Below are 24,387 nucleotides of genomic sequence, written 5' to 3' on the forward strand. Positions count from 1 at the left end.
TTTCTTATTTGGCTTCTCTGCTTCTAGCCTACACTCCAGCCAAGCCCATAGCATATCTTTTATGTCCAGCCTGTCCCCTCTCCCTGCTTTGCTATTGAATTCCGTATTATTGTCAAGTCATTTTTCAGTCATGTCTGACTCTTCATGACCTCATTTGAGGTATTCTTGGCAGAGATATTAGAGTGGTTTCCTTTTTCCTTTTCCAGTTCATTTTACAGATGAGGAAACTAAGGCAGACAGAGTTAAGTGACTAGATCAGGGTCACACAGCTAGGAAGTGTCTGAAGCCAGATTTGAATTTATGAAAATGAATCTTCCTGACTCCAAGCTTGGTACTATCTACTGCACTACTTAGTAACCCCACTGAATTCCTACAAAACCAACTCCAAGTTCAATTCCTACCAAGTTCAACTCCAAGGCTATATATTCCCCAAAATGCCTAATTCTCTCCTTAGGTCACATATACTTGCTTATTAATGTGTAATTTTATTGCTATTCCAATTATTTGCCTTTCCCAAAGCCTAGTATTATACTTTATATATAGTAGGTGCTTAAATAAATGCTTGTTGAATTAATTTAATTGCCTCCCTAAAAGGGAGCTGAAAGAGCCCTTGGAAGGCAGTTCAACCCACACTTGGGTACCAGTACCAGTAAAATCTGGTCAATTCCCTGCTTTCTGTAGCCCCAGCACAGTGTTTATTAATACTTGTTGATCTGAATTGAAGACTTCTAGCTTTGGATAACTCATTACTTCCTGAGGCAATCAGTCCAATTCTGAATAGCTCTAACTCTTTTCAGTATCCCCAGTGCCAGGTACACAGCAGGCACTTAATCAATGCTTTCTGATCGACTCATCGATACCTGTGCTTGCAATGCTCCTCTTTATTTTGAAAGTTCCCTTCTCTCCATCTAATTAAATCCTAGCCAAATCTTTTTTCCTCCTGAAGATTTCCATCTCTCACCTCTGAAGCCCTTCCTTCTCATCTCTCCTTCTTCCAAACGTCTAGTTTTACTTTTGTAGGTATTCAACCTTATCTCCTCTGTTAATCTTTAAGGGCTGAGGGCTGGACCAAATACTAATGGGGAATTCCTTCAACTGAAGTAGAAACATCATCAGCAGTTGAGCAGGAGATAGTGGAAAGGAGATCTAGGGGAGAGACAAGGCACCAAAGGGAGAGCTTCCACAAGAATTAATATTTTTTTCCTGTGAGACAATGGGGGTTAAGTGACTTGCTAGGAAGTGTTAAACGTCTAAGGCTGGTCCTCCTGACTCTAGAACCGGTGCTCTGTCATCTAGCTTTCCCCACCAGAATTATTACTGAGGGAATCACTGCCCTGAGCAGGCCTGAGCTCACCTGAGAGGGGGCCATGATGGGGAAGGAAAGAAGTTTCCCATTTTAACTAATTGCTAAGCGCATTTGTTTTGATCTGCTGAAAGAGTGTGCTATCCATCAGATGTTTATTAAGTATTTCCTCTGAGCCAGGCACTGTGCTAAGCTCGGGATACAAAAAGAGGCGAAAGATATTTCTTGAGCACTGAGGGGTTTCCACTCTAAATAAAGGACCTTACAATCTGATCGATGCTTTCCTTGGTCTTTTCCTTAGTGACCTTTGTATATCCCTGCACATAATAGAGTGATTTGTGTATAGCAGGCATTCAACTGATATTTGACAATTGATTGAAGAAACTGAGATGGAAATAAACAAACAAAACCCAGGCAGATCTGAGACCCAGCCGTCCCCTGAGAAGCCACGCTGTGAGCAGAGAGCTAACGCTCCTATCCTGGGCTTTCTGGGAGCCATCAACTTCTGTTCCTCGCTGCTGTCAAAAGCATTAAGAAAAGCCGGTACGAGGTGAAGGAGACAGCAGGAATTTTCTACAGATTTCATGGGGAGCTGGACCCCCATCCTCACAGCAACTCTGCCGCCTTAGGTGTGAGAGGGCTGGGGCCGGGGACGCCATTCCTCCTTTCCTAGAAGTCCATTCAGAGCTCACTGGGACCATAGGGCAGAATTAAGTCATAAATGGTTCATTGTTAATGGGAACAGAGAGTCTCTGTGTACCATCTAATACTCCCCTCCTCCGGTAAGCTGCTCCCAGCTGAGGGCCGGCTCCTAAATGAGCGACTTTTAACCACGAGCCGGGAGCTGGTCTGATGGGGAGGAGGTCAGGAGAGGGGGCAGGGAGTTATGTGCCTACGTGTGGTATGGCAAGTGGGGAATAGCAGGCCCTGATCTCAAAGGACACTGTCAAGAGTCAGTGATTTGGACCGTGCTAGTAAGTAAGCTGGAAAGGAGCTGGCCAGTAAGGACAAGAAGTGAGTCGGATCTCTAAAACCAAGACTGGCTAATGAAACCCACCATGAAGCACTGGAGCGACCACCTCAGCTCAGGACTGGCTAGCTACTCTGTGCCCTGCTTCCCTTCCTCCCCCCCTCACCCACCAAAAGAGCAAAATGGGAACTGCAACGTGGAGCATAAATAGGTGCCATTTCTCCACTATTTTTTTCCTTACTTTAAAAACTCTTTTTCCCCAAGTGACTCTGATTTGAATTTGAGAAACAGTGAATCCCAATGAACTTTTCTTCATATAAAAATAATAATAATAGCTGCCATTTGTATTTATTTTTGCTTTACAAATGTTTTCTCAATTCATTATCTCAGCAGTTCTATGAAGAAGACTGGGTAGGCTGTATTCTCCTAATCTGATGGACACATATGGAAACTGAGGTTCCACGCGTGAGTGTCTTGGCCCAAGGTCACACAGCTACAGATAAGAAGTCATTTTTATTCATATTTATTCAGTCTAATTCTTATAGAAGGGACGGTTCAGTCATTTTCAGTCTTGTCCAAAATCTTTATAACCCCATTTAGGATTTTTGTTTTTTGGCAAAGATCCTTTTCCAGTTTATTTTACAGATGAGGAAACCGAGGCAGATAGGATTAAGTGACGTGCCCAGGGTCATACAGCTAGGAAATGTTTGAGGCTGATTTTGAACTCTGGAAAATGAATCTTTCTGACTTCAGACCCAACCCTTTATGCACTGTGCCATCTACATACCCTATAGCTGAGGAGACAGGCTAATGGATCACCTGAGGTCAGAAATTCTGAGCTGCAGGCAGGGGTGGGCACCAGGCTACCTACAAAAGTTCCCTTACAAATTGAACAAAGGTTCTCTCCTATAAAGAAGGGTATCTGTACATCCTATCTGGGCAATAGAAGGAGGTCAGGTTCCCCAAAAAATAAATGGTAAAGCTGAGGTTCAAAATGAGATCTTCTGGTCTCATCCACAGTCTCTTTGGGAGACACTTCATGGGGGTAATGATGTACCAGCTAAGGAACACTTCCCCCAAGATAAAGAAAATGCATAATATTATAAAAACAAACAATAGTGAAAGATTTGAGAACTCTATGAGCACGATGACCAGCCTTGAGAGTAGATGAGGAGCATGTCCCTGACCTCTTGCAAAAGAAATGACTCAGTTGCAGAATGAGACATATATTTTTAGACATGGCCAATGAAGGAATTTGTTTATTTGACCATGAATATCTTTACATGGTTTTTTTTTCTTTTTCCATGGTGGACACAGGGAAGAAAAATATTTTTGCTTAAAAAAATTTAATTTTAAAAAATATTCTCTATTTAGACTTTACCAGTGGAAACTCTTCCTTAAACCATACTCCCTGCCCAATTAGCCCTAGATCTGCTATTAGCTGTGTTACCTTGGGAGTTCTCCCATCTGGGGTTTTTAAGGACTCCTTCAATTTCTAATGTCAGGTGATTCTCATGTATGAGGGAGGGGCAGCCCAAGACAGTGAATCTTCTCAGCCCTCTCCTTTTTTTAAGAGTGATCTTTCTATCTTTAGGAAATATTCCTTGCAGAACCTATAAGCAGCCCTATTACTTTATATTGGACACACACCTCCAAGAATCATTGACTAAAAGATACCCTCCCCGAGAGCAATGGGTCCCATCCTACCTGCCAGAGACCCATCGGGACCTTGTACTCCTTGTACTTTTTCCAAGGTGGGGTACAGGCTATGGCCCAAGCTATTGGACGCTGTCTTAGTGAGCTGACTTCCTAGGAATTTTCTTCAGGGAAGTCATCTCACCCTAATCACAGACCAGGCCTTAAAAGCTGAAAGATCAACTAGTTTTTGGTCTCTGTGATATTTAACCAGCCCCTGGTGTCTTTGGATTATTGAAAATTCTTAGGGTATATTGGAAAGGCTCATCTGGAAAGGGACTTGAGATGGGTGGAAGGGGGGCTTTCTTACTTTTAAAGGATAATAGTTATCCATTGGTCTTAGGAACCAAAAATTTTGGTGCAACTCCAAATAAAAGTAATTAACTATTTATTAAATACTTTTCTTCTACTAACTATCATTATACTTACTTTTCCTTTAACCTATAACATCCTTCTACCGAATAAAACCATCAACTTCCCACTATTATGTAAAACCACAATTAAACTATCCTTCTTTACTAGTCTTATCCCACTAACACTCTTTATCTACTCTGGACAAGAATCCACAATTACAAACTGACAGTGACTTTCTATAAACACATTTAACTTATCAATAAGCTTTAAATTAGATTATTTCTCCATCATATTCATCCCAATTGCATTATATGTTACATGGTCTATTCTAGAATTCTCAATCTGATATATACACACTGACCCAAACATTCACCGCTTTTTCAAATACTTAATCATCTTCCTATTTACAATAATTATTCTTGTATCCGCAAACAATCTATTTCAACTATTCATTGGATGAGAAGGTGTAGGTATCATATCGTTTATACTCATCGGATGATGGTTTGGACGGACTGACGCAAACACCGCTGCCCTTCAAGCTGTGTTGTACAACTGAATTGGGGATATTGGATTCATGTTAGCCATAGCATGCATAATGCTCAACAACAACTCCTGAGATATCCAACATATTTTCATAACAAACATTGATACACCAGCCCTCCTTGGACTAATCCTTGCTGCAACTGGAAAATCAGCCCAATTTGGCTTACACCCCTGACTACCATCAGCCATAGAAGGACCCACTCCCGTATCAGCATTACTACACTCTAGCACTATAGTCGTTGCAGGTATCTTCCTACTAATCCGATTCAATCCTACCATACAAAGCAACCAAATAGCTTTAACCACTATACTATGCTTAGGAGGAATTACAACTCTATTCACCGCTATTTGTGCTATCACCCAAAATGATATCAAAAAAATCGTAGCTTTTTCTACATCAAGTCAACTAGGCCTAATAATAGTAGCTCTCGGCCTAAACCAGCCATACCTAGCATTCCTACATATCTGCACACATGCTTTCCTTAAAGCAATACTATTCCTATGCTCCGGCTCTATTATCCACAACCTTAATGATGAACAAGATATCCGTAAAATAGGAGGACTACTCATACTTCTCCCAATTACATCCTCTGCAATTATACTAGGCAGCCTAGCCCTTATAGGAACCCCATTTTTAGCAGGATTCTACTCAAAAGATGCAATCATCGAAGCCATAAACACATCACACGTAAATACATGAGCCCTATGCGTCACACTTATTGCTACTATACTCACAGCCTTCTACAGCATACGAGTGATTCACTTTGCTTTACTAAACGAACCACGATTCCTACCTGTTTCTACAATATCTGAAAATAACCCAAACATAATCAACCCTATTACACGACTAGCTTTGGGTAGTATTCTTATAGGCTTCTTCCTCACAACAAGCATTCCTCCTACCACAACTATTCCTATAACAATACCAACCATACTAAAAATTTCAGCTATGCTAGTAACTATCGCAGGCATTCTAATCTCAATTGAACTATACGCCTTAACTAATAAAATACCAATCATACCTGTAATTCACACACACAACTTCTCAAATATATTAGGCTATTTTACACACATCTTCCATCGACTAAAACCTCTGGCAGGTTTACAAACAGGCCAACACATTGCTACCATACTAATTGATCTAGGGTGATATGAAAAAACTGGACCAAAAGGTCAAGCCAACTTACATAGCTCCATATCTTCTACTTTTACTTCTACCCAAAAGGGGTTCATCAAATACTATTTCCTCTCCTTTATAATCTCTATAACACTAATTCTCCTAATTCTATAACTATAAACTTTGGATAACTTCCAAAACCACCAAGATAGTAATAAATAAAATTCAACCTAGTAATACTATAGCCCAACCCCCACAACCGTACAACAAAGACACCCCATTCCAATCCTGACCAACACAATAACTACCCAACGAATCAAACAACTCAATAGCCATAATCACCTCTACCTCTCCTGACACCATTAACCAAACTATCTCTATTAATAGACTCAACAATAATATACTAAAAGCTACTATATTACCTACCCAACTTTCAGGGTACTCTTCAGTAGCTATAGCAGCAGTATAACCAAACACTACTAATATTCCTCCCAAATAAATCAAAAATACAATTAAGGTACTCTCCAGGTAAGAAGGTATACATAAGAAGTGATGAATTATGTAAGAAATCACCTGCTTTTGATCCCCTGTGCCAGGCAGGACAAGGGCTTTATTTTTAGTTTGGAAAGGAAACATGAAGGAAAAAACCCTGAAATTTAGAGCCAGGGATCCCAGCTTCTGATGTGAGCTGGGTAATGGTGAGTGGGGAGCTAGACATGATCCATCCCTAAGATCCTTTCCTACTTCTGAATCTCTCATCCTACGATCCTTCTCTCACTCTGGAGCATGTCACAGAGCTAAGAAAGGAGAGCAGGTTGTAGGCACGGGCCACTGTTCTGCCCACTCTGCACCTGATTCTAGCTGCCCTGCTCTCCTGAGTCCTGAACACTCTTGGAGAGAGACTTTCCTTCTGGGAAACTGGAGAGGGAAAGCTGCCTGTAGGAGTGTCCCTGGGAAGAGAGATAAAGCATTTTAATGTCATCAGATCCGTGACAATTACTACTATCTATCAGGATAGGGGGAGGATCTCAAACAATTCTTTGTCTCTTTCCTCCTCAGTCTTCTCATCTCTAAAATGAGGGAATGAGCCTTGATGGTCCCTTCCAGTTCAAAGTCTACGATTCCACATTCCTCAGAGCCTAAATTTCTATCAGATCTTGTCCTGGGCGACCAGGGAGGCCCTGATCATCCCAAACAATAGATAATAAAAAAATGAATTTTCATTTGGTTTTGCCATAATACTCAGATTCCCAGTTGCTGTGCCTAGATAAAATGTTAATGATTTGCAAATGATGACAGTTGGAAATAGAGGAGAGTTCAGCATTCTGGGTACTATGGTGGTACAGTGAGAGTGCTGGGCCAGAAACCAGGAAGGTTGATCTTTCTGACTTCAAATCTGGCCCAGGACACTTTCTTAGTTGTGTGACTCTGGGCAAGTTGCTTAATTTTGCCTCCGTTTCCTCTCTGTAAAATGAGCTGGAGAGGGAAATGGCAAACTCTCCAATATCTCTGCAAAGAAAACTTCAAAAATGTTCACAAAGCTCAGACATGATACTGAACAATAAGGACAGATTTGTTCATGGGCTAACACTAAGGCACTGAACTTCTCCAATTCCTAATTTTTTTTCCTGAGGCAATTGGGGTTAAGTGACTTGCCCAGGGTCACACAGCTAGGACGTGTTAAGTGTCTGAGGCCAGATTTGAACTCAGGTCCTCCTGACTTCAGGGCTGGTGAGATTCCTATTTCTTGCACCTAATATAGGGACTGATACGAAGCCAGGACTCCAAGTCATTGGATAAAATATAGAGCCTAGAGTGGGAAGGAGTCCTGGGCTGTCCAGTCCAACCTCTGAGGTCCAGGACATTAAATAATCTCGACACAGTCACAAAATGATGGAGACAAGCTTCCGACTCAATCATCACCCTCACTGTTTACATGGGTTTGCAAAGTACTTACATCACCCTTGTGTGTACAAGAGCCATACACCGTGACTCACTCAGATTCATATTTCTATTGCTTTTGCAACCAGTGTTATCTCATTAATAGTTATACCAACTTCAGGAAGGACCTGTGGTCTCTTTAACCCGGAGTAATCCCTCCATTGTTGCTACTCAACAACTCTTCTAATTGTCTTTGTCTTACAGACGAGTAAACTGAGGCTTAGAGAGTTCTGCCTTGCTTACGATCATGGAACAAATGTGACCCAAGCCAGGTCTCCTAAGTCCAGACGTCCAATCCAAACGTCAGGAGAATGTTACACAGGGAGGCTCCAGATCTGTGCAGGCTTGTGGCTGCATAACCCCTGGTAAGGGCAAGGGTGGCAAGCACTGCTGCTTTCCCACAAAGTGGAGCAGAACCTGTGGTTTTCAGTCCTAGCTTCGCTTGGATATATATATATGAAAATCACTTATCCCCACTGAGCCTCAGTGTTCTCACCTGTAAAATGGGGACAGTGATACTTGCATTAGTGTAAACTCCTTGAGAGCAGGGACTGTTGTATGTTTGGGTTTTTTTGCCTTTCTTTGAGCCCACAGTGCTTGGTATAGTGGCTGGCACATAGTAGGGACTTAATAATGCCCTCTAACTTGATTTCATTGTATTATTTCAAGGATCAAATGAGATGATGTTTGTAAAGTTCATTGTTATCAGAAAGCTACTATATCAGAAAAATACTATGTAATATACATTGACACAACTGTTGACACATTGAAACAATTATTGATACAATTGTGTGTCAATATTAATAAGACAAAAACAGTAGCCTAGTGGGTGGGATCCATGATGGGATTGGAGGCAGAAAGACTTGCCTTTCAACAGGTGAAAATTAACCTCAGAGTAAGGTTTCTTTTTTTCCCTGAGACAATTAGGGTTAAGTGGCTTTCCCAGGGTCACACAGCTAGGACCTATTAAATGTCTGAGACCAGATTTGAACTCATATCCTCTTGACTTCAGAGCTGGTGCTCTTCTCTGAGTAAGTTCTTGTAACTTCCATTCTCATACTTTAGTTTACTCCTGTTAGCTTCAACTTTAATCTTGGATTTTCAAACACAGAAGTCTATACAGTGGGTAGGGCAGTAGTGCGAGAGTCAACGGCTAGTCTTAGGCTTGGAGTCAGAGAGTGATGAGTTTAAATCCCATCTCTGACACTTCCTAGCTCTGTGGCATTTCTATGCGCTTATGTGTCTTAGGCAATCCCTGAGGATTCATCTACCAGTTCAAAGAAGGGTTGTTGACTGGCAACAGTAGAAGGATTGCTCCAGGCTAAAGAAACACAGATCCTTCCTAAAGTTGGTATTATTACATATGGTAACATGGGTGGCGATTGCAAGAGAAATAACATGAATCTGAGTGAGTCACAGCATGGGGCAGAAGGAAGCATTTAGATCAACATTTCTCATGGATGCGATCCCTCAGGGTAGCAAAGATAATGGTTAGGAAACAGTTGGCCCTGGTAGAGTTCTTTGAGGCTTGCAAAGTGCTTTAGAGAGGCAGCTAGATAGAATCAGGAAGGAATCTGGAAGACCTGCCTCTGACACTTAACTAACGTCATGACTCTGGGCAAGTAACTTCTGTGAAAGGAAATGGCAAACCAGTCCAATATCTTTACCGAGAAAATTCCACGGATGATATGGTCCATAGGGTCAGGAAGAATTGGACACGACTGAACAACAACAACGAAAGTGCTTTAAAAAGAACACCATCACTGTAGACGGAAGTCCCAGGCTTAAATCCTATTTCTATCTCTTATTATTGTGGGATTGTGGGCTATACACTTACCTCCCTGGTCTTCAGAACCCTCGTCTATAAAACAATGATCTTGGTTTTGATTTTTAAGATGCCTTCAGCCTCTGAATCTGTGATCCTATGATCTTTCTGGTCTTTACAAGAAAGACGTTATTATCCTCATTTCACAAATGCAGAAACTGAGGCACAGAAGCTGAGCCTCAGCCAGAATCACAGACATACTCTTGGTAAAGTGAAGGGGTTCTTTGGACATCTGTCCACACTCTTCCATCCCTCTCATCATTTTTACTTTTAAGTTCCAAGTTGCTGCATTAGAATTAAACAGTTTGGATTCACCTCTCAGCCCTGCAAAGTACTGGCAAAACCCTTAACCACTCGGCTTCAGCTTCCGTGTCTGTAAATGAGAGCCTTGACTGACATGATCTCTGAAGTCCCTTCTTGCCCAAAACCCCATGATCCTCTGCTCTCCTCAGGCTGGCATTACTTTTTCAGCCCTCTCTCACTTCACTCCAACCCACTTGCATAAAATGCATCACCTCCCTGACATCATGGTCATATTCGAGACAAATAACAAACAATTAGCCACTAGCTTGTGCTTCTTTCCTCCCTGGGCCCTGGTTTTCATCCAAGTTACCAAGTCTGGCAACATCTCCCTGGAGTCTATAAGAAGTATATAAGCCCTGGGCTAGCGGCGGGCTGAACTCAGGATCTTAGTCACCACCCTTTCTGTAATTGGTACATCTCTGAGTTAACTTTTCAGCTCAGGACAGGATTTCAAGAGCACGGCTTTGTTTCTTTTCTTACCAGTTTTGACTTAATGGGTCATGAAATATTAATTCTTCTCTTCCCCCAGGGAGACTCATGCTAAGCATGCAATATAATCTTATGTAACCTGCTGCTGCTGCCAGAAAACCCTGGGGCTATTTCTATTTAAGTCATACCTCCACTGTCTGCCTCAGTTTCTATAGCTGTAAAATGGCTATATCAGTGAAATGCATGTAGACAATATACGTCCAGGATTTGTTTTAGAGAGGAGGGGTCTCAAAGCACATCATCCACCAATAGAGTGCTGGACTTGGTTAGGAAGATCTGAGTTCAAGTCAGGTTTCAGAAACTTATGAACTGTGTGATCCCGGATAAGTTACTTAACCTTGTTTGCCTCAGCTTTCTCATCTGTAAAAATGGGCTGGAGAAGGAAATGGACGACCACCCCATTATCATTGCCAAGAAAACCCCAAATGGAGTCATAAAGATTTGGACGTGAGTGAAAATGACTGAATCCTCTTCTCTATAAGTTATATATTCTTGGGTCAAGACTTCTTAACATTTTTTGTGCCATGAATCCCCCTGGTAAAGCCTATGGAACCTTTCCCAGAATCATGTTTTAAATGCATAAAATAAAATGCAAAGAACTACAAAGGAAACCAGTTATATTGAAATACAGTTACCAAAATATTAAAACGAGACATTCACGTACTGGAAGTTAAGAATGTCTGGACCTTTTTAGATTTCACGAGTTCATGAAGTCCAACCCTATGGCTCTTCCTCTGTTTCCCCCCTTTCTTACTACATGACCTGCTCCACCTCCCTTTGTGATCCCAGAGCCCCTCAATGATATCCATTCAAGCATTTCTGGTAGGAAAGGCATCATTAGTAATGGACTGCTGCCTGCAGCCTACAGCTGTGCACCTCTCAAACAATCGCTTTTTTTAATAGAATTGAAATCCCAAGCTGGCAGGCAGCCTGCTATGACTGACTTCCATGGCCAACTCAAATCCCAATATAGGCTCGGATTTCTCCCGCTTTCCCTGCCCCTGAAAGAAATGCTGCAGAACGCCGAAAATGGTCTATGGGCCAATGTACCATTTCGCTCCCATCCCTGCTTCTCTCAGACCCTGGAAGGTTTCCAGAGCCTCTTTGTAAGAAGAGCCCTATCATGGCTATCTAGCCCCCCCCTTCTCCCCTCATACTTCCCTTCCTGAAAGTTCCACGCCTCAGTTCTTTGAGAACATGGGCAGGGAACGCATTAGTACAAAAGACATGCAAGATGGATATCACCTGCCATGGATGACAGCTGCAAAAAAGAAGTATGGGAAACAAAGAATGCCCTGGGAAAGGAGCAAGAACACTTGGAAGTCAAGAAAGAAGAGGTCCCCGGCTAGCTCCCTCCATGGTTTGACAGCCAGAAGAGTGGGGAGCAGAAGACACCTCACTACCCGAGAAGTTCCTGCTGTCACAAAGTCTGTCAGAGAGAATGGAAGGAAGGGGGATTGAATGAGATCACTTTATCCCTGAAGGATACAGTGACAGCTACCTCAGCTTTAACCTTAAAGTACTTGTCTCCATCTGTCATGTTCTCTTCTCTAGAATATAATCATTTTCTGGGAGCAGATTTCTTGGGGCGCTTCTGGAAGCAGCCTTAGTTTCAGTTCTGATCAATAATCACTTCAAGTGCAGCCAGGAGTTAAAAGTTCAGTCCTTTATTATCTCTTCCAAAATAGCCCAGTTAGCTTTCTTTGGTTCTGAGAGCTCTTGTTGCTAGTCCTTTTACCTCTGCCAGCTTCAGCCTCCAGCTCTCTCTGAATCCTGGCTCTGAATCTCCCCAACCGACTCCTGGCTGAGGCTCCAAGAGTTTCTTATATATGATCTCTTAAAGGTGTGAACTCAAAGGTTGACTCCTCCTCCGAGAGAGTCGGATTGTGGGTTCCTGACTTGTGAATCTCTCAACTGAATCCTGATTTATGAATCTCAAATGCTAATGTGTGAACTAATGGGTGAACTCTTAAAGGTGTGAGCTTAAGTACATAAGTATTGTTTCTATCAATTCCAGTGAGTTAGCACCTTGTTTCAAGTTCTGCCCCATAACATCCATCTCTCCCTTTTGTGGCCTTGTTCTATTGCTGCTTTGCTCAAATCCAATTCAAGGCGGGGGAGAGTATCATCAAAAAACTACTGATCTGAGGATCAGATGTTTAGAATTGGAAGATCCTCAAAAAACCACTGATCTGAGGATCAGATATTTAGAATTGGAAGATCCTCAAAAAATCACTGATCTGAGGATCAAATATTTAGAACTGGAAGATCCTCAAAAAACTACTGGTCTGAGGATCAGATAATTAGAATTGGATGATACTTTCAAGGCTATCAAATCCAAAACCTCTATTTTTCTTATTTTAAACAGGAAGCTGAGATCTAGAGGCTAAGTGACTTACTTGCCCACAGCCACACAGGAAGTGTCTGAGGGCAGGATTACAAGTCCAGTTTTCTAGCACTGAGGCTAAAATTCTATCTCTTCTACTTAACTACTCAAATGAGACTAGGAAAATCTCTTAACCTCTCTGGGTCTCAGTTCCTTATTCAAAAGTCAGAAGAGGGATTAGATGGCCTCAAAAATGACTTTCACCTCTAATTTGTGACACAAAAAAGCAGATGCGAGTCTGGAACACATGTGACTCTTGTTTCCAGTCCTATGAATACATGCATTCAGCACAGTGATGTTTCAGGACCATGACTACTATGGAAAGGAGGAACTAGCCAAGAGGATGGATAGCTCAGGGCAATCCACCACCATTTCTATAAATGCAATCTGAAGCTGAGATAACGCTTGCCTGACAGATAGTGGTGGAATATCATCTTTGAAAATGAAGAATGGTAAATTATTTCCTGTAGACTTTCTTTCCATGTACAGAAAAAGAATTCCCTTTAAAATTTCTAAAAAAAAAAACAAAAACAAAAAAAACAACAAAAAACCATGAATAGTCAAGGTATGCTGTCTGAACAACTCAGAGTCAAGTCAAGCTACAAGACCACTAGAGCAAAGGCTGGTACAGTAGGCATCATGGCAACATGGTGGAAATAGCCTGGGTGCCTGTATCACTTACTACCTGTATGACCTTGACTTCTACAAGAGACAAAAGGAAAAATAAAGAGATAGAGATGGGGCTTGGGAAGTAGACGTCTCTATATCCCCATCTGTAAAATGAGAGTATTTGACTAGATTACTTCTAAAATCCCTTCTAACTCTATGAATTGGGTCATCAATATTCTAGATGCCTTAATTTTTAAGTACACGAGAAGCCCTCATACAGTTTGAGAACCCCCCAGTCTGAAAGGGATCCAGAGCTAATATTTCAGGGAAATTTTGCATTGTTATCAGAGATCCCTTAAGGATAAATAAGCTAAGGATTCTTGGACAATATCCGTGTCAGTTAAATCTCCCCACCTATGATTTCTTAATTGATTTGCAGCCATAAATGGCACCAGACAGTGACAAGCAAACAAGATCCAAGGCAAGGGATGGGCCCTGTCAGCTATTGCTTTTGCTTCTCCCCTGAGGAGAAGAGGAGAGAAATATCACCCATAAACTCTTTGGGGGACCTTCCCATCCCTAAATCTGTTGAATCTTCAGTTACTAAAGGGTAAAAGATCTAGCCTAGCTTGGGGTATAGAGTATAGGCTTTGGACTCAGGAAGACTTATGTGTCTATGGGCGAAACCTAAATACTGTGTGAACCATGAAGCTCTCTAAAATGATAAAGTACCCAGCCTTGCCCACCTGCATTTGTGAAAGGAGTTTCCATACACACATTGGTGAAATAAAAAATCTGGATTAACTCTTTCTAAGTAAATGTTCAAAGAAATCAAGTTGTCTATGGCCAATATAAGAGGAGGAATTTGAACCCAGGTTCTCTGGTTCCAGAGCCAACACTATTCCCTCCTTTATAAAGCCTTTTTATCTAAATTAAAAGGAACTTTTCTCCCCTCATCCCTCCCACATGCCCATGCAGCAGGCCTAAGCCACTCCTCTTGCAAATTAAACCCATTTCCTGAGATAGACTGAAGGTCTTGCACAAGATTCAGCTACACAACAAAATGATGCAGGCATTGGGAGCAGGGTCACCCAAAGTGGCACCTGAATTACACTTGGGGGAAAGCTAAGTTTCACAAGCTTCCTTCTTGCAGTGCTCTGATTTGGAAACATTTCCTATCCTCAGTGGTTACCCTGTCCCAGTCACAACCAGTCCTCTGATCTCCAGATCTTCAGCCACAAACAAGAGAGGTTTCCTTGCTATCTTAGACACTTTAGATACTTATCTTCTCAGGAGGCTACTAATCTTTCTGTATTCTCTCATCCACAGAAAAGAATTCTTAGAAATCTTTTCTAGGTCCCTCCTTCTAGTCCTCCTCTTTTAGAGACAGAGAGACAGAGAGAAAGACAGAGACAGACAGAGAGAGAGAGAGAGAGAGAGAGAGAGACAGAGAGAGAGAGAGACAGAGACAGACAGAGAGAGACAGAGACAGAGAAAGGGAGAGATACAGAAACAGAGAGAGAGAGAGAGAGAAGAGAGAGAGAGAAACAGAGAGAGAGAGAGAAGAGAGAGAGAGAGAAACAGAGACACACACAGAGACACAGAGAGAGAGAGGCAAGACAGAGACAGAGACACACACACAGAGACAAAGACAGAGACAGAGAGAGGCACACAGACACACACACACACACAGACACACCCACACACAGAAACAGAGACAGAGAGAGACACACACAGAGACACACACACACACACACATACAGAGAGAGAGAGAGAGAGAGACAGAGAGACAGAAACAGAGACACACACACAGAGACACATAGAGAGAGAGAGGCAAGACAGAGACAGAGACACAGAGACACACACAGAGAGACAGAGACACCCAGAGAGAGATTGGGAGTGGAAAGGAGTAACATCTCTACAAATAGCCAAGGAAGAGGTGGATGTCAATTGCAGTTACTGACATTTGTGGTTACTGATCATTGTGGTGACTGACATTTTTTCTTTCTCGGAAACAAGAAGACAGCTTCTAGTCTCTGATACATAATTTCTAATCTTACAATCCCTTCCACATCTACCATTTACTCCTTTAGGACTGAGCCTGTCTCTTTCTTTCATCACACACACACACACACACACACACACACACACACACACACGCCTTTGCCCTCCCAAGTTGTCCCTTACCCTACAAAGCCAGGGCTGTTATTTTCTGAGTTGTGAAATTCCTGGCAAAATCACCCAAGCAAGGAAAAGTCCTTCGTTTGTCTCTCATGTATTTCCTGAGCTCAAACTGGCTTTGCGCACTGGCCATGTTTGCACATTTCAGAGCCTTGCAGACTACGAGACGGGAAGGAATGGGAACAAGAGGGGGAAGGAAAAACAGATCTATGCAGCTCAGCTATGTGTGAAGCAGGCAAGTGTGGGCAGGTGTGTGTACATGTGTGAACACCAATGTGGAAGGCAAGAATGGACCAATCCACGGCAGCACCAAACAGCAGATTAAGGCACTGGATTTGGAGTTAAGGGAAACTTGGATCCTGGCTCAGACATTAAAGAAGTATGTAATCTTGGGCAAGTCAATTCACAACTCAGTGCTTTAATTTCCTCATTTGTAAATTTGTAAATGAGACTTCTCAAGCTGTTTCCCCTAGCACACACACCTCTGGAAAACTTTGCTATTTATATACCTTGCTTATTTAATTTAATCATTATTATATGCATTATATGCATACATATATATATATATATCATATACAATTAGAAAGACAGCAAGGTGGTGCAATGGATAGAGCTCTGAACCTAGAGTTAGGAAAATTTAAATTCAAATCTGGCTTCAGACATTTACTAGCTGTGTGACCCTATTTGCTCAGTTTCCTCATCCTTAAAATGAGCTGGAGAAGGAATTGGCAAACCACTCTAGTATCTTTACCAAGAAAACCCCAAAAGAGATCATCAAGACTTGAACATAACTGAAAAATAACTAAACAATGGCAAATACATTTAGAACTAACTTGTGATTCATTGGTACAGGAAAACCACCTCTATCCATGCAAGTTGATACTTGCATTGCAATTATAATCTAACAAAACTTTCTGAGAGAACTGAATGGTTGTTCCTTGCCCAGGGTCACACAAAACCAGTGAGACTGATCTAGAGCCCTGGTGACTGAGTCATTCCATTTGCTCTAACAGTGATGTCAAGCTCAAACAGAAAAGGAGGCCACGAACACCATAAATAAGGATCTCGACAGGCCACATGTTGACTTACTTTAAAATGTGACATTATTTATTTCATTGTAGTTCTATTTATTTTGTTTAAAATTTCCCAATTGCATTTCAATCGGCTTCAGGCCATGAGATACCTCTACCCTATCCTCTGCCTCTTTCTGCACTGATTAATTTAAATATATTTTTTTCTTTTTGTTTGAAAATAATCTTTTCCCTGACATTGCCCAAGCTGTGTTTCAATATTATACTTTGGGGACGGGGTGGGGAGGAATATTCCTAAGCCTTTATTTCTTTATATTAAGCCTTTAAATGAAATGGAGGAAGGGGGTAGAAGGGTGTAGACTAAATAGTATCTAAAGCCCCTCCCAGCTTTGAATCTATGATCCTACAAATTCTTTATAGTTATATACATCTAATGTTGTACATCTGAGAGCTTTAAAAATACAACCTTAATTGATCACATGCATTGCTAACAATTTACAAGATTCTAGATCTAGACCTGGGAGGGATGGAAGAGGTCCTCTAAACCACTCCCACTTCACCTCCCATTTTGCAAATGAGGAAACTAAATTTCAGCAAGATAGAGTGATTTGCCCAAAGTCACACAAGTATTAAACATCAGAGACAGGATTTGAATCCCAGACCTCCAGCTCCTTTCAGAGCCAATGTTCCATCTAATCCAGCTTGACCCAAATATATCTGTGCCGAGTGTTCAACTCTCTACTCTCATACTTGTGGACTGAGTAGTCTGGGGGCATGATTGAGTATGTCGGTGAATATCATAGTTGGATTTGCAGGTCTGTGAGTGCCTGTGTGTCTAGCAGGATGTGTGAGTGCCCATCTATATGTGTGTTTAATGGTGAGGTGAGTGTGTGTGTGTGTGTGTGTGCGTGTGTGTGCATTCTCCTGATCCCCATGCTCTTCTCCCCACACCTCTGAGGGTCCAGGATGTACCTGATATTCGCAGCAGCCTGACAGTCCAGTTAGACAAGGCTTCAGCCATCCCCGAGGTTGCCCCTGCAATGTGAGCTGCTTTGGTTACCCCAATCCACTGGGGTATGTTAAGCTGGGTTTAGCAGGACTTAGTGGGGTCCCTTAGACCAGATAATGGGGTCTCTGAGCCAAATTCCTTTCCTTTTCCTAGGGAAGGGCTGAGCTATCATCCCACAGGGAGTTTTTAGAAGGTCCAGGATTTTGAGCCAGTTGCAAAAAGCTGGGATGTGGGAGAGTAGAAGTCTTCGCCACAATTGGTGTCCCAGGTATTACCCTTTTATATCCTTTTGCCAGAGACTCCAGGGAAGAGTTCAGAGGCAATAAATGGGTCATATTCTCTGTTGTTCTGATGGCTCCTGGGCTACCATGCCCTCCATGAAGAGGAGTCCAACAACAGTTCCAGAGAGATGGGAATCATGAAGAAAGAAGCCTGCAGTCCTCTGAATTTGAGATAGGCTCCCTCAGGGAGCCTGAGGACAGCAGAAAGGGCACTCACTGGCTCTGGTGTCAGAGGTCCCTCATTCATAAATGCCTCCGGCTCTCTGTTCTCTGTGATCTTGGGCAAGCCATTTAACTCTCCCATTCATTGGCTTCCTCATATGTAAGATGAAAGAGCTGGGCTACATGGCCTCTGGGGCTTCTTCCAGATTGAGATCTATGTTCCTAGGACTCCCCCCAGCCCGGCCATTAGAAAGACCTAACTGAAGAAGACTCAGATCTAATTTCTCCACCCAGCCAATCTCAAGCATTTATGGGACATTGAAATGTTTGCCTGTGTGGCCAGAGAAGGATCCTTCTTTAGATTCCACAAAACCAGAACTTTAAAAAACAAAAGAAAACTAAACTTTTCCCCAAATCTTTCAAAGCCAAACTCATAAACAAAAACATAAAACAAGCTGTCTGTCTCAGGAAGGGGCAGCTCCTGGTAACTTACCCAGACCACCAACAAGGCTAGTGGTCCTCATTGTCTATTTCCACCCCTTGTCTTCGGCCTTGAGCATACTGGCCCGGGCAGCCTAATTTCCAAGTGAAGAGGCTGAAGTCTGACTCACAAGAACAGAGAAAGAAGGACTTGCCCTTCTTCAGGGTGGCCGATTAAAGATGAGAGGGCCAACCGGAGAGAGAGCTGGAACCCAAATGCCGAACTCCCAAGCTGGGCTCTGAAGTTTTCTCCCCTAGACTGTTTACTTGGGGAGGTCAGGCTGGGACTGGCTTGTTTATTTTCCACATGTTCCCTCCAAATCCTTTTCTGAGAGCCCTCCAGATCCCCAACTTGAGAAATTTCCTGGGAACTGGAAAAGAAGACAACCTTCTGAAGAGACAAGCAACCTTTGTGAAAAGAAGGAAGGTAGGTGGTGTGTTAAAGGCAGGGAAAAAATGGTGGATGGGGAGAAAAAAGGAAAGAAAAGGAAAAGAAAGGAAAAAAGGAAAGGAAAGGAGAGGAGAAGAAAGGAAAGGGAAGGGGAAAGGAAAGGGAAAAGGAAAGGGAAGGGAAGGGGGAAAAGAACAAGAAAGGGAAAATGGAATGGAAAGGAAAGGAAAGGAAGGAAAGGGAAAGGAAAGCAAAAAGAAGAAAAAAGGGAAATGAAGGGAAAAGAATAGGAAAGGGAATAGGGAAGGTAACAGGGAAGGGAACCAGAAAGGGAATAGGGAAGAAAACCGGAAAGGAAAGGGAAAGGAAGGGAAGAGAAGGGAAGGGAAGGAAAGTTTGGTATAATTAGAAAGAATACTGGCTCCAATTAAAGTTCCAGGATTAAATTCCTATCTTCCATCCAAACTACCTGTGTGATTTTGGCCAAATCACTTAATTCTCTAGGCCTCAGTTTCCTTATCTGTAAAATGAGGCAGCCCTTGGATTAGATGAGTTCTCTTCCACCTCTAGATTCATGACCTATCCTTAAAGGAGGAAAGAGATTCTGCTGAAGGGGACTCCCTTTGCCTATAAAAACATCCTTAGAGTCAAAATAAGAAACTCGGCTGGGGTCCAAGGGTCAGAGGGAGGTTCCATTATTAAAATCTCTTCAGGCATCCCAAGGCTACAGAAGTATTGTCCCATCCCCATTGTAAGGCTCCCTCTGGCCCTTCCATTGGGCGCCAGGCTTCTCTGTGGCCCCAGCTGGGGAGGCACTGTAATGCCTGTTCTGGAAGGGAATGAGAGGGATGGGAAAGTCTTGAATATCTTTACAGCTGGGTTCCCACAGTCCGCGTGAAGGGGGATGGGGAAGGGAAACAGGGAGCTGCTTGATACCATGCTCCTCTATAGCAGGCCTTCAAACGTGCCTTTAAGGGACATGATTGTCCCTGGATGTCCAGAGCCTTTCTTTAAACCATCACTATGCTGGTAAATGTGTAACAAGTGGCCCTCCAAGGGGGATTAAAAGTAACTGTGCACCTTTTCAGTTTAATCTACAGGATTCACATGTTCGTCACTTTTGAAAGTCCAGATAATCAACAGAAAAAAAAAAAACAATGAAAAGAATCCCATTGTAATTTGTGGGTTTCTAAGATATGAACGCTCACATTAGAAATTGACAGTCGACTCTTGAGAGCAGACTCAGCCCAACTTGCTTTGGACCTGAGGTCCAGTGGCAAAAATAGTTGCCATTTACACAACATTTTGCTATTTACAAAGCACGTCCTTCAAGCTAACCTTGTCAGGTGCGGCAAATGGTCTCGGTTGCGTGATACCACACTCAGAGACTTGTCCAGAGTCACACAGTTAGCAAATGGTTAATTTGAACTCAAGTATTCTGATTCAGCAAGGCATGGTGGAAAAACACTGGATCTGGCCCAGAGGCCATGTGGGCAAATGGGACTTACAGTTAGTAAGACCTAGTTAGGTCAAATGTCGCCTCTGATGCTTACTAGTTGGATTGAACAAAAATGACCTCCAAGGTCCTTTCTTGCTCAAAAAATCCTATGATTCTAAGGTGATATGGGGAATACAATCTAGAGACAGGAAGATTTGAATTCAAATTTGGCCTCAATCACTGGCCATGTGACTCTAGACTATAAATCTCTATTGCCTCAGTTTCAACTGTAAAATGAAAATAATAATAGCACTCGCCTCCCTGGGTTGTTGTGAGGATCAAATAAGATCATACTTATAAAGTGCCTGGTACATAGTAGGTGCTGAATAAATATTTGTTTCCTTCTTCTCTCTCTCCCTCTCTTGCTTCCTTCTTTCGTTCCTATAGCAGGAAGTACCCAATTCAGGACATTTTCACTGCTATGGCGACATCCTGGGGTACCTCTGAAAAAATGAGAAAGATCTCCAGCCTTGGAATAAATGGAATAATGGGATGATAGTGATGATCTAAAGTATATCCCCAAATTGGGTTCTGGCGGTGGGTGTGGGTTGTGAATTTGTCTCTGCTTCCAACAAGGATGGAAGTTTTGCCTCTTCCTAATTTCATCTCCAAGGCAGGTTTACATGCCTGAAACTACAAGCAAATCCAATAACAGTTCTTTGCCAGGGGAGCCGAGTTCCTTGTATTTTCCTATCCAAGCCTCCCACACATCTGGAGAGTCTCTGGTCCAATGTTGGGGGGGGGGGTGGGAATACTGCTAAGATGGCCTGCCACCCAAGGTCCCTGAGACTGGAATGTTTCTGTTCCTCTAAAATCCCTCCTGAAAAAGCTCCAGGGAATGGAAGTCCAGGCTCAAAGCAAGGTCTGTTTGTTCCCCAGAGCTATGCAGGCTGGTCTCCAGGCACCTCCCTCCCCGCCTACTCCTTTGCCCTGCCCTACACTAGTGAAGCTGGATGTTCTCCTACAGATGTGGCAGCTTCCTGGGGCATTCCTGTCAAACGTCTTCAGTCGGGAGGTCCAGAGGTGGTGACTGGCTGTCTCTGGTATATGACCCTGAGCAAGTTCCAACGTCTTAGTGCCCACAGGCAAAGCTCTAACGTCACTCAGAAATGGATGGCCAGTCTTCCCTGATGAAGGGAATTTCCACACATGGGAATTTTTCAGAACTAATGAAACCAAAAACTAGAGAATACTGGAAGGTTTGTAAAACATTTTCCTCCCAGCAACCCAGTGAGGCAAGATGTGGGACAAAATTTTTCTGCTCAGAAAACACTCACATAATAGCACCTGTACCACTAAGAGAAAGCAATCTAAACCTCTCTTCTGCCTTCCTCTTCAGAATCCAGTGGGCGTATGGGAAGACCTAATGAGATCAATTCCTTTTCTCCTGCTAGATCACAAAATCAGCCCAAGAAGTGGTAAGGATGGATGGGTCCTATTAATACTAAAATTTTCCTACCCCTCTCCTGGACAAAGTACTGTGACTTATACACACACACACACACACACACACACACACACACACAGAGTCTATTCTTCTCCAACCTCAGTGGGAATCGGGTGTGTAACTGATATGGTTTGTTAGGTGGCGGGTCCCTGGAGTTTGCCCCAACAGGACAATATACCTCCATAGTAGTTTCCATGTCTAGTCCAACCTTCTTTTAGATCACCCTGAGACTTGCTTAAGATCACACAACTTTTAAAGCCCTTTAAAATCAGTTCAAATGCCAACCTATCTTTCCAAGCTTGTTACACATTATTCCCCACTTCATGCACTTGGTGTTCCAGATAAATTGGTCTATTTGAGGTTCTCTGTTCAAAACAGTCCATCTCCCACCTCTGTGCCTTTGACTGGGCTGTTCCTGTTACCCCCAATGTTCTCTTTCCTCAGTTTTGCTTCTTGGAATGCCCAGCTTCCCTTCAGGCTCTGCTCAAGTACCACTTACTACAAGGCTTTTCCAGATTTCCCTAGATTCAGTTTCCTACCAAGTGATTCTGTGTTTATCAGGCCCCCCTTTGCCTGACACATAGTGTAAGCAAAAGTAAATGCTTGTCGACAGACTAATTTTGTATTTACTTTTCTGTGTACATTCCCAGCCCACAGTAAGACTTTTTTCTGTTCTTATATATAACAGGTGTTTAATAAATGCCTACTGAACTTGATAGCTAATAGATGACTGAGCCAGAATGTAAGCCTGGGACCCCTGGCTTATCACAGCAACCAAATCACAAGGAATGAGGAGCCTTTTGCCTCTGTAAGCCACTTCCTAAACAGAAGGCTCACCTCCTCAGTGTACACAGGAGAGTGCTTTGGGATCTCAGAACAACATCCTATCTAGAAACCAATTTGTTTCACTACTATAGACACACAATGACAGGGTCTCCCCTGTGTCCAAGACAGGAATGAATGAATTGGAGGATAATTTCAAACACAAAAGGCAAGGTTCATGTCAAGTCTTCCTGTTTGTGCTTCCCCCGTTCTCCCCCAAGATCCTTACATCAATCGATTTCAGGACCTGTACTGGATAACAGGAAACCTTAGCTAAGCTTTCCTCAGCTGACCCTCACTTCCCAGTTCCTGCTCAGAATATACTCACAAGAAAGTCGAGTCTGGAGGCCCTGCTCTGGCCAGGAGGGATGCATCCGTCCACCAAGGCAGCGGAGACTGTTGTTGCCAAGACTCCAGGGGAGTTGGAAATCTGGGAGACCAACAGGGAAAGAGAGGAAGGTCAGGATAGATGTGTACCAGCCAGGGATGGAGATGTTAGGCTTAAAAAATAAAAAAAGAAGGGAGGGAAGGGGCTAGATCTGCATGGAACCCCACCCCCTCCCAAAGGCTGGAAAAGCACCAAGCACCAGTGTTGAGGAATGGACTTCCCCAGGCCTGGAGGGTGTCAAGTGAAGGCTGGATGCCCACTGTGGCCAGTGCTGGAGGAGGAATTTCTGCTCAGGTAGAGGGGTCCAAGATTCCTCCCTGCTCAGAGATTCTGGGACCTGCAATCTCCAGATCTGCTTGAGAGTAGTGACTAGGGGGAGGAGCCGGCAGATAAGGTGGTGAATATGCAGTATCTGGCAAGGCGGTATTTGTTGCTTGGCTGACCCAGCTGTGACTGACCCCGCGGAGGCCGGCTCTGGTCCTCAGGGTGTCATAAAGTCTTTGGCAGAAAAGAGAAAGCCAGCTGGAGGGGCCGGGCAGAAAAGCGGGAGGCCAGAAGTGCCCAAGCAGGCCGGGCCTCTGGCTGGGCCCCTTTGGTCCTGCAGGGCCCCTCTCCAAAGGCAAGGTTCCCCCCAACTTACTCCCCGTCAGGAAGGCACCCTTGAACGAGGGAAGGAAGTGGGCAAGACTGGGAAGGGCTGCCGAGCCTCTCCTCTGCCTGGCCCGGCATCAGCCCTCCGGCTCTGGCTCTGCCTCCGCTCCCCACTCTGCTGACGGACCCCAGCTGCCAGGCTCTGGGAGCTGTGAATCACTCGCTCCGCTCCCCTGGCTCCCCTCCCTCTGCCTGCCTGCCTGCCTCACCTCCGGAAGCGCCGCGCACACCCAGACACATCGCCCAGACACCGACTTTCCAAGACTCAATTGCAACTCCGAGGCCGGGCCGAAATGCCGCTTCCCCCTCCACCCACCAGTTTGGGGGCCCGATTCTGACTCGGCCAACTCCTCCCCTCCTCGGCACCCAGCTTGTTCGCAGCGCCTCCCCACTGGCTGCAGCCCAAGAAGCCGGCTCGATGGGCTGGGGGGGGGGGGGGGGGGGGGCGGGGGGGGGGGGGGGGGGGGGAGGAGCGGGCGAGAGGTGAAACTCTCTGGGTTCCTAGCTCCAG

At 43.6% G+C, this 24,387-nt stretch overlaps 1 protein-coding gene across 4 annotated transcripts in view; it reads right to left on the bottom strand.

Annotated features, from left to right (window-relative positions):
• Positions 1–24,387, bottom strand: part of CHST3 (carbohydrate sulfotransferase 3) — a 61,935-nt gene that overhangs the window by 36,570 nt on the left and 978 nt on the right. The window contains exons 1-2 of one of the 4 annotated variants that reach the window (XM_031956546.1): positions 24,086–24,302; positions 23,166–23,267 (exon numbers count right to left, since the gene is read on the bottom strand). The gene's annotated coding sequence lies outside the window, so the exon portion shown is untranslated. Of the gene's footprint in view, positions 1–23,165; positions 23,268–23,424; positions 23,702–23,865; positions 24,056–24,085; positions 24,303–24,387 lie in introns of those variants that run through there. The other 3 variants (XM_031956548.1, XM_031956547.1, XM_031956545.1) reach the window with 3 other exon arrangements.

This window comes from Sarcophilus harrisii, chromosome 2 (genome assembly GCF_902635505.1).
Source record: "Sarcophilus harrisii chromosome 2, mSarHar1.11, whole genome shotgun sequence".
Classification (NCBI taxonomy): Eukaryota; Metazoa; Chordata; class Mammalia; order Dasyuromorphia; family Dasyuridae; genus Sarcophilus; species Sarcophilus harrisii.